Genomic DNA, 15,881 nt, shown 5'->3' with positions numbered 1-15,881 from the left:
AGAAGGCAGCTCTCAGACCGGTGAGCTGACAGTTGTTTGGAGTGTTTTCCAACTTGAGGTACAGAATATCTCTCTTGTTTACATCTACACTGACTCCTATGCTGTGTTTAAAGGAGGTACAGAGTGGACTCCTTTTCAGCAGCAAAATGATTGGGAAGTTAACAGAATTCCAGTCCACGCTACACACTGGATAGTTCCATCATTTTAATCTCCTGCCTCCTGGAGGCAGACTCTGTTTGTGTTTACTTTTCACAGAAGAACACCGAGGGACATGAAGAAGCACCCCCCTTAGTGTTGGATGACAAACCAAGGTTTTTCCTCCTTTCATGGTGACACAAGGTGATGATGTCGCAATAACTTGTAAATTAGCAACTGGATCCCTCACCGAACCTGCATACAGTTATGGCATAGGATCTCATGGCCGGACTTTATATTGCAAAACCCAAAAGCAAGACTGTTGGCTAAACCTAACTGCTGTACAATTTTCCTATAAAATCATGTGTGGAAAAAATGATACAAAATACTGGGGAGAACTTGATGTTAATGTTGTAACACCTACTACCCAACCACCGGTTGTGCTAAGCCCTACGATTTTTCAATTTGGACCTTATGTAATTAGAAAAAACTGGCTAACAACAAATATTGTTTAATCCGGCATGGTCTCTCAAACAAATCAAATTATTGATGCAAAATAATGTCTCAGAAGTCCAACCAGTTTGTTCACCCTTTCTACAGACTTCTTTTGAGGGATGGACAACCTGGCTGCGGAAACGAAATCCTGCTAAAAAACGAATGGCAAGAGACATAACCGGTGTTGTGGGAACAGGATTGGGAATTTTGAATAGCATCGATTCGGAAGTACTAATGAATAAATTGGCTACCACAGCTGGAGATGTAACCAAATTACAACGGCCCCTGCAAACAGCCTTAACAGCTTTGGGGACCCAACAATGGTTGTTATCAAACATATTACCAAGTTGGGAAAAGGTAAATGTAAATGACCACAAATTGATAATCGATGCACTTGGTGCTACTCAAAATAACATCTCTTTGGCTCTCAGTTGTATCCAGGCCCAGTTGTGGATACAGTCAGTTGCTGTTTTAATTATAAGAGAAGGTGAGGAAGGCACTTTTCCCACTGAAATCCGAAAAATAGTCTGGGACAGTGCCATTGATTTTGAAAAAGAATTCCAGTCCTGGTGGAACTTAGTAAATTTTACCTATGATCCCAGCACAAACACTGCGACAGCCTTTGTACTGACTATTTGTAATGCTTCAGTGCATTCAATATTCCCCATCATTGCATTAGGGTTGAACCATGACGGAGCTATTCTCCATCCTTTCGAGCATAGGGAATGGGCCTGTCAAATTGGTGGGAGGTGGCAAACTGTTAATTTGGAAACTTGCATTGTCCGGGAACAACAAGGGTTTATCTGTGAAAGTAATGCAATCAGAGCTCAAGATATCTGCTTGGACACAGAACAGAATGTTTGTAACTTTGAAATCCATCCAAATGAGATTCCTGAAACTGTATTAGTATATATAGGCAATGGATGTGCATGCTTTAGAACTGCTTGTGATAGTGTTTTTATAGAAAATTTGGTACTGAATACTAAAAATCATTCAAACTTTTGTGTCTGCAACTTTAGTAGGATTTCAGGATGTGATTTTTCCTATGTAGCCCCAGTTACTTCTCACCATCTTTTGCAGTCAAATTACACACTGATCCACCATCTATTGCCCACTCCAATTGGAATGAACCTCTCTCTGGTGAAGCAATTGTTGCTCCACCAAGATCTGATCGAAATTTTGAAGAAGATCAAGAAAAACGGACAGAAAACTCTAATAGCTGTTCATCACAATGTGGAAAAAATACATCGTGTTTTAGAAAGAGTAAAGACAGATGCTGAACACGGGTGGTGGGATACTCTATTTGGGTGATCACCTACTGCTACAGGTATCCTGAACAAATTGTGTCATCCCACCATTGTTCTCTTGATTTTAGTTTTAATTGGTTTTGTTTTGTCAGCAATTCTATACATCATGACTTGGAGAGTAACGAAACGATTAACACAATTGGCATCTGTGACAGATATACCCAGATCGGCTACTGTTGACATCCCCAGGGTTATTGACACAAGGTTTCAGATAAAATAAAAAAAAATGAATATTTTCTTTTTTTTTAATTTTAATTAGAATTGTTTAATCAAAAACTTGCTTTAAAAATTGATTTATTTCAAATCAATACTGAAAAAATTTAAAGAATTGAGAATTGTTTAATCAAAAACTTGCTTTAAAAATTGATTTATTTTTAATAAAAAATTGAACAAATTGTTTGAAGTCGTCAGCAATCAACAAAATTGAACATAATTAATCTGTTTTGTTTTCCCTTTTCTCCTTTTCCTTATCCTGTCCCTTATCTTTTTCCTACTCTCCTGTCTCTGTTTTTCCAGGATATGCTACCAACGGGGACGAGTCCTGAAGACACCACAACTGAAGATTTCACTACAACTCTACAAAAGGGCGCTCTTGACGACGATCGTGAGTCACGGGGTGGTGTAAGGGTCGGTCCAAAGTTCCCCTCGACTTTGCCTCCCGACCGTCGCAAGGAGACCTCGAGGACCCCACCCAGACTGACTCCGAACAATGGTTTACTGGCCGGGCCAAGGTGGATGCTCATGACTGTGTGCTGGTGTATTGTGTTCACTGGACCGTGCTGTCGTGGCACCAACCAGAGACTGTGTTGCATCAACTGAGGACTGCTTGTCCGTACCTGTCTCCTGCAGCACCACACAATGGTCCATAAATCTTCCCACCTTTTGGCTAGAGGCCACTCGCTTTGGAGAAGGACTATAAAAGAGCGACCCTCTGGAAAAGACCCTTTGGGATCTCTCCACTGATGAAGACCCCTGAAATCTCCCCACGGACGAGGACTCGTCTATCGGATGACCCGTGAGGACGCCCGTCTCGTCTGTTGGTAACTATTCTCCCATCCCTTCCTTTCCTTCCCCTTTCCTTATCCTGTACCTCTCCCCTTTACCGTAACTGAATTGTTGGCATTTGATGAAATGCATTGCTGTTGTTGACTAAACTGATTTTCTGTTGTTGAATAAACTGATTTTGTCCCCTGCATTTTGCCTGTTTGCACCTTTGAGATCAAAAGAACCATCACGACCCCCGCTCTGCATTAATAGCGGATCGTGACAGGGGGTTGCAGGTGGGATTTTGGGGTGAAGCCCTGGGATTTGGGGGTCCCCCGTGAATTTTGGGGTGAATTTGTGGGCTTTTGGGAGTTGCCAGGTGAGTGCTGGGCATCCCAGGGGGGACTATGGGGTGAGTTTTGGGGATTTGGGGTTTTCCAGGTGAATTTTGGAGGTGAAATGGTTCAAAAAGGTTTTTTTTTGAAAACAAGTTAAAGCCAGAAGGTTATTGAAAATTAATAGATGTGATGCAAGTAGGTAATATGCAGACAATACACAGCGAGACAAATCATGGGAAAAATACAGTGGTAACACGAGTGTGTGAGGATGGGATCAGTATAGCTAAGGCTCAGTTGAAGCTGAATTTGGAAAAGCGTGCCAAAAATAAGAATAATAAAGGCACCTACGGGTATTTCAGTGAGAAAAGGAAGATGAAAAGAAACCTATCACACCTTCCCTATTCCCCCCGCATCCCCATAAGCCTGACAGGACTAGTGACAACAGACAAGGAGAAGGCTGAGGTACTCAACAAGTGTTGGTCTCAAGTTTTACTGCCAGTCACTATTTCCACATCTCTCAGGTTATTGGACTGGTGGACTTGATTCTAACCCATAGTAGCAGGTCAGCTTTCAGACCACTTGAGGAACCTGAGCATGCAAGACCATGGGACCCACCCAGAGGCATGTCAGGGCCCTGAGAGACCTGGCAGCTGTAGTTGCTAAGGTGCTTCCTCCATCATATTTGAGAAATCAAGGCAACCGGCTGAAGTCTCCAGACACTGTGTTGTATTGACTCCAATCCTCTTGGTCTTTTTTGTAAATCTTAGAGCTCTGAGTTAATTTCTGCAGAGGATTCCCAATGCAGTTTCAAAAATGGAATCTTTGTTATTGGTCCTCATGTTGATCTTGGATATTTCCATTTTCTGCACTCCTTTATTTTCGAAACATTTGTAATGACTGAAAAGAAAGCTGAGACGAGGCATTATGCTCTTTCCAGTGATATAAATGAACCAGTATTCTTTTCAGACAAATATATTTTTGCTGTGTCTAAGCACATGTGCATACCTGTGTTTGATTTATGTGTCCAGGTTTTGGCAATGGGGCAGCCACAGGGCTGTCCTGTGACAATGGCCCAGGTGCTGCCCTGTCCCGCTTTCTTCCGACTGGCTCCACTTCAGGATGTCCTCCCTGCTGAGAGAAGAGGCTGGGACAGCACCTTTAGAAATGTGACTTTCTGGGGTTCTTTTTGTTTTGTTTTGTTTTGTTATTTTTAAAGTTACTAAAAACCTTCACCCTGATTTTTTGATGTGTTGGGTTTGGGTTTTTTTTCAGTTTTGGGTGGGTTTTTTTGTGGGCTTTTTGGGGGCTTTTTTGTCTCTTTGGGGATTACTGGTTGGGGTTTTTTGTGTGTTTCTTTGGTCTGGTTTTTTTGTTTGTTTGTTTGTTTTTTTATTACGGTTTTGTAGAGTTTTTTAAGCAAATTGATTGGAAAACTGAATAGTCCTCCACTATAGTCTCCTGGATTCACCTGAGACTCTTCCTAGGCATCTCCCTGATCCTTTTTGCAATGAGTCTCACATCATTCTCCTGAAGAAACTGTCTGCTTATGGCTTGGATGGGTGGGCTGTTTGCTGGGTGACAAACTGGGTGATGGCCAGGCCCACAGAGTAGTGGGAAATAGAGTTCATCTAGCTGATCCCCAAGGCTCAGTCTTGGGCCCAGTCCTGTTTAATATCTTGCTCAGTGATCTGGACAAGGGCATAGAGTACACTCCCAGGAAGTTCACAGATGATGCAAAGTTGGCTGGTAGTGTTTTTTTCTTCTGGAGGACAGCAGGCTCTGCTTCTTCCTCCTGTTCTGAGGTCGCTGCTCCCTCTTCATCCCTCATTAAGTGTGCTGATTTTGTCACTTGGATGAGAAAACAAACAATTTTAGCAACAATACTAGTGGCAGAGTACAAGAAAGGAAGAGTTCACATGAATCCCCCCCCAACAACAGACAATACCTGATGGCTCCTCTGCCCAGCTTACTGACTACAACAGAACCCATTGTCCCCCAAAGATACTCCCTTCTCCCTGCCCCCAGCCATGATGTGAGATGGAATAGAATAACTAAGATTAAGATTCTCCCTATGGAACTCCATCATACTTCGATTCTGGGAAAAAAAAAATCTTGAAGTTCTATCATTTCAGATCATTTGAATTTGAATTTGCATACTAAAAAGTCTAGCCAGAAACTCATGACAATATTAATAGCCCATTCTAGAATGTCCGAGATGATATACACTTCTTTCAAGAGAATGTGATACCTCACGTGACTTCTCCAGAATTTAAATGAACAGCGGGAGTAGTCTACAAGATTCTTGCTGCCATCTGGATTTCCTGGTATTTGGCTGGTCTATGTAAGCCAACCAGCTATTCAGCAGAGGGTGGCTGCCTTTCTCCTGCTTTTGGAACACTGGGGCTCAGTGCTTTCCTTCCAATGGAAAAGAACCCTCCTTATTCTCAAGGTGTCCGTGGCCCAAATCGAGACGCAGCCACCAAAATACTGGAGATCCAAGAACTTCTCTGTGACAAAAGCTGCCAGGACAAACACATCTGGCTGGCTTGGCCTCCCAGGAGCCACCTCTGTACTGTTCTGCCTTTCAAACACTCGGGCTCTGTGCTTTCCTTCCTATGGAAAAAGGTCCTGCTTCTCAATGCAGAAATGGCCAAAATTAGGATTCTAGCTCTGAAATTGCCTATATCCAAGAGTTGCTTTCAGACAAAAGCTACCAGACGAGAGAGGTCTGCCTGGCCTTGGCTTCTGAGAGACACCTTTCATCTGCCCCTGTAACGACACTGTTCCATGCTTTCCTTCCTATGGAAAAGAACCGTCCTTCTCTTCTAGATGTCCATGTCTGAAATTGCTATTCTGCCTCTAAAATTGCATCTATCCGAGGATTACTCCCAGAGAAAATTTGCCAGCACTGTCTAAGCTGACTGTCCATGGCCTCTGGTGACTGCCCCTCATCTGCCCCTGCAACACTGGGGCTCGATTGTTTCCTTCCTATGGAGACCATTGTGACACTGTGGGGACTCTGTGGCCCCAAGGACATCACTGTGGCCCTGCTGGGCTGCATGGTCCCAAGTGCCCAGTGTGAAGCAGCAGGGCTTTGTGGAAGCAAGAGGCCACTGCTGGATTACAGGGCCTCGTGTAGCCCAAGGGCCCTTGTGATCCTGCAGGGCATCGTGGATCCATTGTGACATTGTGGGGCTCCTGAGAACCAAAGGGCCATTGTGACCCTGCAGAAGCAAAGAGAACATTGTGGCACCGTGGGGCCCCATGGAACCAAGGGGACATGCAACAGATCTGGCTGACTTGGCCTCCCAGGGGCCACCTGGCAAGTCTGGCTGATCCTGGAATGTTGAGGGCTGCCTCTCATCATCTCCTGGAGCACTAAGGATCTGTGCTTTCCTTCCTATGGAAAAGTACCACCCCCTTTTGCAGGTTCCCAAGGCTGAAACTGATATTCCCCCTGAAAAAACACTACATACAAGGCTTGCTCCCAGACAAAATCTGCTAGGAGTAACAGCTCTGGGTGGCCACCGTTTCCTGAGGGCTGCCTCTCATGTACCACTCTAAGGGTCGGTGTGAAGTTTCCCTCATTTTTGCCTCACGACCATCGCAAGAAGACCTCAAGGACCCCCGCCCAGGTTGACTCTGGACAATGGTTTTCTGGCCTGCTTGAGGTGGGTGCTTGCCAAGTGACTCTTTGCAGGTGTGTTGTGCTCACTGGACTGTGCGGTCATGGTACCAGCTGAAGCCTGCATGTACTGCATGACCCCACCTGTCTCCTGGAGCACCTCACAATGCTCCATAAATCTCCCCACCTCTTGGCCACAAGCCACTCGCTTTGGAAAAGGACTATAAAAGAACGATCCTCTGGAGAAGACCCTGAGTACTCCCCACGGATGACCACCCTTCCATTGGCTGGCCCTCCATGACGTCTATCTCATCTGTTGGTAGCTATTTCCCCTTTCCCCTCTTTTTCTCTCTCTATACTCCGTTTCCTATATGTCTCCCCTCTGTCGCAACTCAATTGTGTGGCATTCAATAAAAATGCACTGCTGTTGTTGGATAAACTGATTTGTCCCCCGCTATTTGCCTGTTTGCACCTCTGAGATCAAACAATCCCCGCCCTGTGTTGGCAGATGGTGACACCCCCCCCCATCCCCCTGCTTCTCCCAGTTGATTGCTGATCGTGGTGTGACATGGAATGGAACATCCCTTGGGCCACTCCAGCCCAGCTGTCCCATCCCTGTTCCCTCAGGAACACTTGCCCACCCCAAGCCCATGGGTTGGAGGGGCTTGCAGACATGCCTCGTGGGGCGAGCACTGTGACAAGGACAGGAAAACAACAACATTTACATTTATCAAGGGCAGAGAACAGAACAGCACAGCCTTGGAGAAACGGACAAAGGATGTAGCTGAGGCAAACAGAGCGCGCACAAAATGCAAGTAGAATGTCAGCTCAGCTCTGCAAGGCTGACAAAAGCAGAAGTTATACAAAACAATAATATTGCCCTTCCTCAAAAGCGGGGATCGAAGAGCAGTCACCTAAAAAGGACAGTGCATGTTGAAGACAGACTCCAAAGAACCATAGAAGGGCTTGTGACAAGGGGTGCAATTATGGCAAATAACTTCCAGGTGGGGTTAACTAATGAATACATAATCAGTGTGAGTGATAAAAGCTCTGTTTGCCTGGTGCCCAGTGCACTCGAATAGATGAAGGATTGCCCAAGTGACCACCATGGTGTAATAAAGAATACCTGCTCTCAAATCCTCAAAACTGTGTTCAAATTTTCTATCCAGCAGATTTCAGTATCAGTGGTGTCCCTGACTCCATTATGCCCCTTGCACACTTTCACAAGGGCCCCTTGGTTCCATGAGGCCCTGCTGGATAACAATGGACCCTTGGTTCCATTTGGGTCTGGAATGTCAAAATGGCCTCCTTGGTTCTGCACTGCCACAATGCTCTCCTTGGTGCCACGAGGCCTTGCTGTGTCACAACAGCCTCCTAGTTCCATGAACTGCCATAGTGTCACCACGGTCTCTTGGATCTGCAGTATCACGATGGACAATTGGTTACAAGCAGCCCCGCTGTGTCACAACAAATATTTGGTTCATGAGGCCCCACAGTGTCACAGTGGTCTCCTTGGTTCCATGAGGCTCTGCAATGTCCCAATATCCCATCGTTTCCATGAGCTTCTGTCCCATCAACCATGTCCTTTGCAACAGCGAGGCCCCGCAATGGCACACTGGACCCTTTCATCCATGAGGTTCCATAGTGTAACCATGGTCTCCTGGGATCTGCATTGTCACAATGGACAATTGGTTGCATGGGAGCCTGCTGTATCGCAAGACAGCCTTGGTTCCATGAGGTTCTGGACTGTCACAATGGTCTCCCTGCTTCAACGAGGCCCTGGAGTGTCACAATGACTGCTTGGTTCTGTGAGCTTCCACATTGTCACAATGGTCTCCTTGTTTCTGCCGTGTCATAGTGTACTCTTGGTTCCATTAGGTTCGTAAATGTCACAGGTCTCCTTGGTTCCATGTGGCCCTGCTGTGTCACCACAGCCCCTTGGTTCCAGGAGTTTCTGTGCTGTCAACAGTGGTTTTCGTCATTTACCTTCTCAACCAATGATACATGAGCTTTTAAGGTCCAAGAGATGAACTGGGATTTTCACTCAGGTACTTGGCCTGCTTAACAGGCTGGCTAGGTTTGAAATTGCATCTTTTAGAAAAGTTGCAATATTTACTGCCACAATTCCTTAAAATTTAAATTTTTGTTATTGAATTTTATAAGGTTAGTATTTCAAATTATTCATGTGCTTGATCTATCATTGGAGTTGTGGTGTTTTTATTTAGAAAACTGTTATAATAATTTTTAGCTTGACATGTTACAGACAATGCTTAGAAACTACAATGGTACAATTCAACATTGAACAAGAACCACTTCTAAACCATTAACATTTTAAAAAACAAGAAACCATTTAACTTAAAACCATTTAAAATAAGAATATCATATTTCCTTTATTCCTTACTCCTCTTTATTTAAAAAGAATACACCATTTAACTTAAAACTGTTTCAAATAAAAACACACATTTCAATCTATCCTGTCTCCCCCTTTTTTTGTTTTTAGAATTTAGAACAAGAAACAAAACATACACCTTTAAATTATTTCTATGTTGTGAGAATAATAATTACTGATATGTTGTGATCCAATTTTAGTGTTTAATACTGTTGAAGAGTTTTCCTTTAAATGATAACTTAGGCGAATCTTCTCCGGATAAGATTCTTAATGTTTATCCCAAAGGAAAGAATTTTAGCTTTAGCAAAGCTAAATTATCTAGTTAAAATGCCTTATTTTTATTTTTAACTCAGAAATATCTGGATTTTATAATTTTTTCTCCTTATCAGTCAAATTCCAATTTGGCCAGAATTGAAATAGACTGAGAATGCTTTGATGATAAACATTTCCTTTTGTGTGGTTTAAATCTCAACATGGCCAGAGTTGAAACTTTAAACTAGGCAAAATTTTTTATTATATTTTAAAACAAACATCTAATAAATTTTAAACATTGTGTACTGAAGTGACAAGAGGTAGGTACTTTAGAAATCTTTCCAACTGTGATTTGCCAATGAAATACCTTTTACTAAACTAATCCATAGAGATCTGTTTTGTTGAACTTAGAGTAAGCAAGATTTTCAATTCTTATGATAGCTGATTGAGTATGACGCTATTGCACTGTATATTAATAAAGTCAGCAAACATTCTACTGTGAACTTCAATACACACTTAAAAATTTGTTGACCATATTTGCAACTCTGATAAAATACTTCTTTAGCAACTGTAAGAAAATAGGTTAACAAGGCAAATATTAACTTAGTAAAACTTGCAAGATATACAGGCTTTGTCAAAGTCAAATTGGAGGTGGATGAAGCAGCTGTTGAGCTCTGCTGAAGGTGAACATTGCTGTTTGCATTGCCTCGGTTGGTGTAGTTAAGGTTTTTAATCTTCATTTTCACTGCTCCAGTTTTTCCACCTCGATTACAGGGTGAATTGAGGTTACCTTGTCCTCTAGCCTTCTTCTGTAAGGCAGATTTTCTGGGACAGTTCACTTTCATGTGGCCTTGCTGTCTCAAATTGAAGCTATGTGCTCTCAGCTTTACTGCAGCTGCAATAGAATTGGCTAAAATGTACGTTATGTGATGCAGTTACAACCTTAGCACAGGCATTAATCATGTCTTCTAAGGATGGATTTTCTTTGGGCAATGCTTTTATAATTTTTCTACAGTCCTCATTTGCATTATCTCGTGCTAGTTGTAGCAATACTTCATTCTTTGCATCATTATTAGCTACTTGTTTTTCTATGGTATCTTCCAATGGCTCTATGAACTGTATATATAGTTCATTTGGATTTTGTCTTATGTTTATATATCCTTGGGTTGGCATAGACATGTTTGTGACTTTATTTAGGGCTCTCATCCCTAATTCTTTTGCCTGGTTTAATATTGCAGAATTTAAGCATGCTTGGGTGTTGGGAAAGATGAATTATGGAAACCTTATAAATACGAGTGCCTAGCAAAAGACGCTGTGTCTTGGTTTGAAAGACAGGTATGGTCTAATGAAAGGCAAGAGCCCCTTTCCTGCGATGCAGAGTGCAACCCCCCTCCCTTTTAATTATTTTAGGTCCAAATCAGAGGCCTTCAGGCAGGAGATGTGGGGATAAGAATAACAGTTCTTTACTGATATCTAACAAGGCAGAAAACAACAACAGCTATAAACATTGACAACAGAACAGAACAGTATAACTCAGTTCCAGTCCCTTTTGGCCGCAGGCCGTCTCCCTGCGCTTAGTTACCGGTGCTGTGGGGGCAGGGCAGATCCCGCGCAGTTGAAGAGGGCTGGGTGATGGCGGCAGGGGCCCAGGGGTGAGAGGGATGGGGAAAGTGACTCCCCCCTCACGGTGTCGGTCGTGGTGCTCAGCAGAGTGTCCGGAGGTAGTAGGGTGAGGTGGGAGAGCAGCAGAGCAATGTCCAACGGCAGGGAGCGTGGATCTCAGCGCTGGGATGGCAGGGGAGATGCCAGATCCGAGCACGGGGCGTCCTCTCCCTCCACGAGTTAAACGAGAGAGTTTCCAGCCCACTCCCAACCCCCGTCCCACCTTTCCTTTTTCCGGTTTCCCCCCCCCCCCCCGCCTCCACCCACCTCCCGGTGAGAGAACATTACCTTAAGGTGTAGCCACTTAGCATAACAATCGGAGAAATTCCACAGAAAGAAAAGGGAAGCATTCAACCCCCAACATTATCCACCCCTGAATTTCTCCCATACTAATATGCTATAACAAATTAAACCGTTACATTATATATATATACATGCAGTTAGAGACATAGGCACAGTACTATAGGTATTTCACCCTAAAACAAGGTCTCCTTGGGGTATGCATTAGGTCTCTCCACTCTTTTGCATCACCCACCAGGTACAACCTGGTCCCTGAGCAAATACAACTCCCCGGATGGGATTGTCTTTGCTGGAGGCAGGATTCACCCAAACAGTTTTTCCTAGCATACCTCTCATGTGTACCACTAGAACCTTATCTCCATCTGATATTCCCAAGGGCTCAGATTGGGCAGGGCCTGCTCGGTTAGTGGAACCTCGGGTGTTCACTAACCATGGGGCCTTTGGTAGATTAATCTCCCAGTTCTTGAAAGTTCCCCCACCCAGTGCCTTCAAGGTGGTTTTAAGCAGGCCATTGCACCGTTCAACTTTCCCTGCAGCTGGTGCATGGTAGGGGATATGGTACACCCACTCAATGCCGTGTTCTCTAGCCCAGGTGTGTATAAGGCTGTTCTTGAAATGAGTCCTCTTGTCTGACTCAGTTCTCTCAGGGGTACCATGCCTCCAAAGAACTTGTTTTTCCAGGCCCGGGATGGTGTTCCGAGCAGCGGCATGAGGCACAGGGTAGGTTTCCAACCATCCTGTGGTGGCTTCCCCCATGGTCAGTACATAGCGCTTGCCATGGCGGGTTTGAGGCAGTGTGATGTAGTCAATCTGCCAGGCCTCTCCATACTTATATTTGGCCCATTGCCCCCCATACCAGAGGGGCTTCACCCTCTTGCCTTGCTTGATGGCAGCGCATGTCTCACAGTCATGGATAACTTGAGAAATACTGTCCATGGTTAGATCCACCCCTCGGTCTCGTGCCCACTTATAGGTGGCATCTCTGCCCTGATGACCTGAGGCATCATGGGCCCATCGAGCCAGGAACAACTCTCCATTGTGCTGCCAATCTAAATCTATCTTCAACACCTCTATCTGTGCCGCCTGATCTACCTGCTCATTGTGTCAGTGTTCATCATTAGCCCTACTCTTGGGGACATGGGCATCTACGTGATGGATTTTCACAGGCAGCTTCTCTACCCAGGTGGCAATGTCTTTCCATTCATCGGCAGCCCAGATTGGTTTTCCCCTACGTTGCCAGTTAGCCTTTTTCCACCTTTCCAGCCATCCCCACAGAGCATTGGCTACCATCCATGAATCAGTGTAAAGGTAGAGTTTTGGCCACTTCTCTCTTTCAGCAATGTCCAGGGCCAGCTGAACAGCTTTGAGTTCAGCAAGTTGACTCGATCCACCTTCTCCTTTGGTAGCTTGTGCAACCTGTCATGTGGGGCTCCATACAGCTGCTTTCCACTTCCAGTTCATCCCCACGATGCGGCAGGAACCATCAGTGAAAAGAGCATAGCCTGTTTCATCTGCTGGCAGTTGGTTATACGGTGGGGCTTCTTCGGCCCGGGTCACTTGTTCCTGTTCCTCTTCGTCGGCAAGGCCAAAGTCTTCCCCTTCCAGCCAGTTGGTAATTATCTCCAAAATCCCAGGGCGATTCGGGTTTCCAGTATGGGAGAGTTGTGTGATGAGGGCAATCCATTTGCTCCATGTGGCGTCAGTGGCATGGTGGGTTGAGGGAACCTTTCCTTTAAACATCCACCCCAGCACTGGCAGTCGGGGTGCCAGGAGGAGTTGTGTTTCCGTGCCAACCACCTCTGAGGCAGCTTGAACCCCTTCATAGGCAGCCAAGATCTCCCTCTCCGTTGGAGTGTAGTTGGCCTCGGACCTTCTGTAGCTTCGACTCCAGAATCCCAGTGGTCAGCCTCACGTCTCACCAGGCACCTTCTGCCAAAGGCTCCAGGACAGACCATGGTTCCCGGCTGCAGAGTAGAGAACGTTCTTCACATCTGGTCCCCTCCTGACTGGGCCAAGGGCTACTGCATGAGAGATCTCCTGCTTAATCTGGGCAAAGGCTTGCTGCTGCTCAGGGCCCCAGTGGAAATCGTTCTTCTTGCGGGTGACCAGGTAAAGAGGGCTCACAATCTGGCTGTACTCAGGAATGTGCATTCTCCAAAAGCCTATGGCACCTAGGAAGGCTTGTGTTTCCTTCTTGCTGGTTGGTGGAGACATTGCAGTGATCTTATCGATGACCTCACTGGGAATCTGGCGCCGTCCATCTTGCCACTTTATTCCCAGGAACTGGATCTCTTGGGCAGGCCCTTTAACTTTGCTCTTTTTAATGGCGAAGCCGGCTCCCACCAGAATCTGAATGATCTTTTCTCCTTTCTGAAATACCTCCATTCCCGTGTCCCCCCACGCAATGATGTCATCAATGTACTGCAGATGTTCTGGAGATCCACCCCTCTCCAGTGTAGCCTGGATCAATCCATGACAGATGGTGGGGCTGTGTTTCCACCCCTGGGGCAGTCGGTTCCACGTGTATTGCACACCCCTCCAGGTGAAAGCAAACTGAGGCCTGCACTCTACTGCCAGAGGAATGGAGAAAAATGCATTGGCAATGTCAATGGTGGCGTACCACTTTGCTGCCTTGGACTCCAGCTTGTACTGGAGTTCCAGCATGTCCGGCACAGCAGCGCTCAGTGGTGGAGTCATTTCATTCAATGCACGATAGTCCACGGTTAATCTCCATTCTCCTTCAGATTTATGCACAGGCCAGATGGGGCTGTTGAAGGGTGAGTGGGTTTTACTGACCACCCCTTGGCTCTCCAGCTCACGGATCATCTTGTGGATGGGGATCACGGCATCTCGATTTGTCTGGTACTGCCGGCGGTGCACTGTTGAGGTAGCAATTGGCACCTGTTGCTCTTTCACCCTGAGGAGTCCCACTGCAGATGGGTTTTCTGATAGCCCAGGCCAGGTGTTCAACTGCTTAATGCCCTCTGCCACCACAGCAGCTATTCCAAAAGCCCACCTGAGTCCCTTTGGGTCTTTGTAATAGCCGTTCCTGAGGAAGTCTGTGCCTAGAATACATGGTGCCTCTGGGCCAGTCACAATTGGATGTTTCTGCCACTCTTTCCCAGTCAGGCTCACCTCAGCACACAGCAAAGTCAGTTCCTGAGATCCCCCTGTAACCCCAGCAATTGAAACAGGTTCCACCCCGACATGTCGCGATGGTATTAATGTACACTGTGAACCAGTGTCAACCAATGCACTGTGTTCCTGTGGCTCTAATGTGCCAGGCCATCAGATCCACACCGTCCAAAAGATCCGGTTTTCCCGTGCCTCTCCCTGGCTAGAGGCAGGGCCCCTCTAGCCCTGGTTGTTATTATTTCTCTCCTGGGCATACATAGTGGAGGTTCCTTCAAGGGGATCTGACAGATCATCCTCCCTTCTGTAATACCCTGCACCTTGGTCATGGGAGGCTGAGGCTACCTTCACTTTAGTGGAGTTCCCTCTGTTATTGTTCCCCTCCCTGAGTTGGGGCACCCGTGCTGCCAGGACAGAAGTGGGTTTCCCATCCCACCTTCTCATGTCTTCCCCGTGGTCACGTAGAAAAAACCACAGGTCAGCACGTGGGGTGTACCCTCTCTCCCTAGCTGGGGGGCGTTGGGCTCTACTTTTGGGGTCCATGACTTGCACTGGTGCTGCACTGATCTTCCTCACCTCTTCCCTTATCTCCTTCATCTCCTCCTTAAACTCCTCTCTGAGGTCCTTAACCACAGCAGAGACATGAGCCTGCATTGGGCCAGCCATCATACTCTGAAAATTCCTGAGCCTGTTGGCAACAGAACCCACTGTCACTTGGTTGGTATCAGCATTAATCATTGCAATAAAGGGGGTATATTGAGATGGGCCCAGCTTTGCCAGATTCCACAACCTCTGCCCTGTGCACCTGACCTTGTCAGGGTCATTGTCATGCTGTCCATCCCTCCCAAAGAGCACCTCCAGTACTGCCACTTCTCTCAGCTGTTGGATCCCTTCCTCAAGGGTCTTCCAACGCGTTCTCTGGTGGTGCTCCTGCATTCTCTCCCTGTGGACAAATCTCTCTCTCACACTCATTAAAAGTCGCTCCCAGAGGGAAAGGAGACCTGTCTCCCTTACAAATACTTGGTCCACACCTGAGTCCTGGGTCAAGGCTCCCAAATTCCTTGCCTCAGTACCATCCAGTTGCACACCTGTACCCATAAGGTCCCAGACCCGCAGTAACCAGGTTGTAAAAGGCTCACGACCCCGTCGTACAATGTCTTTTCGCAGGTTACGGAGACTCTCGTATGACAGGGACTCGGTGATGATCTCAACTTCTGGCTCCCCTGCTGGTTGTGAGGGGCCCCCTTCCTGAACCTTATTAT

The sequence above is a fragment of the Sturnus vulgaris genome, chromosome W, assembly GCF_052056855.1.
Source record: "Sturnus vulgaris isolate bStuVul1 chromosome W, bStuVul1.hap1, whole genome shotgun sequence".
In the NCBI taxonomy this organism is placed as follows: domain Eukaryota; kingdom Metazoa; phylum Chordata; class Aves; order Passeriformes; family Sturnidae; genus Sturnus; species Sturnus vulgaris.
The sequence above is the reverse complement of the archived record's forward strand: the minus strand, read 5'-3'. Positions refer to the sequence as shown.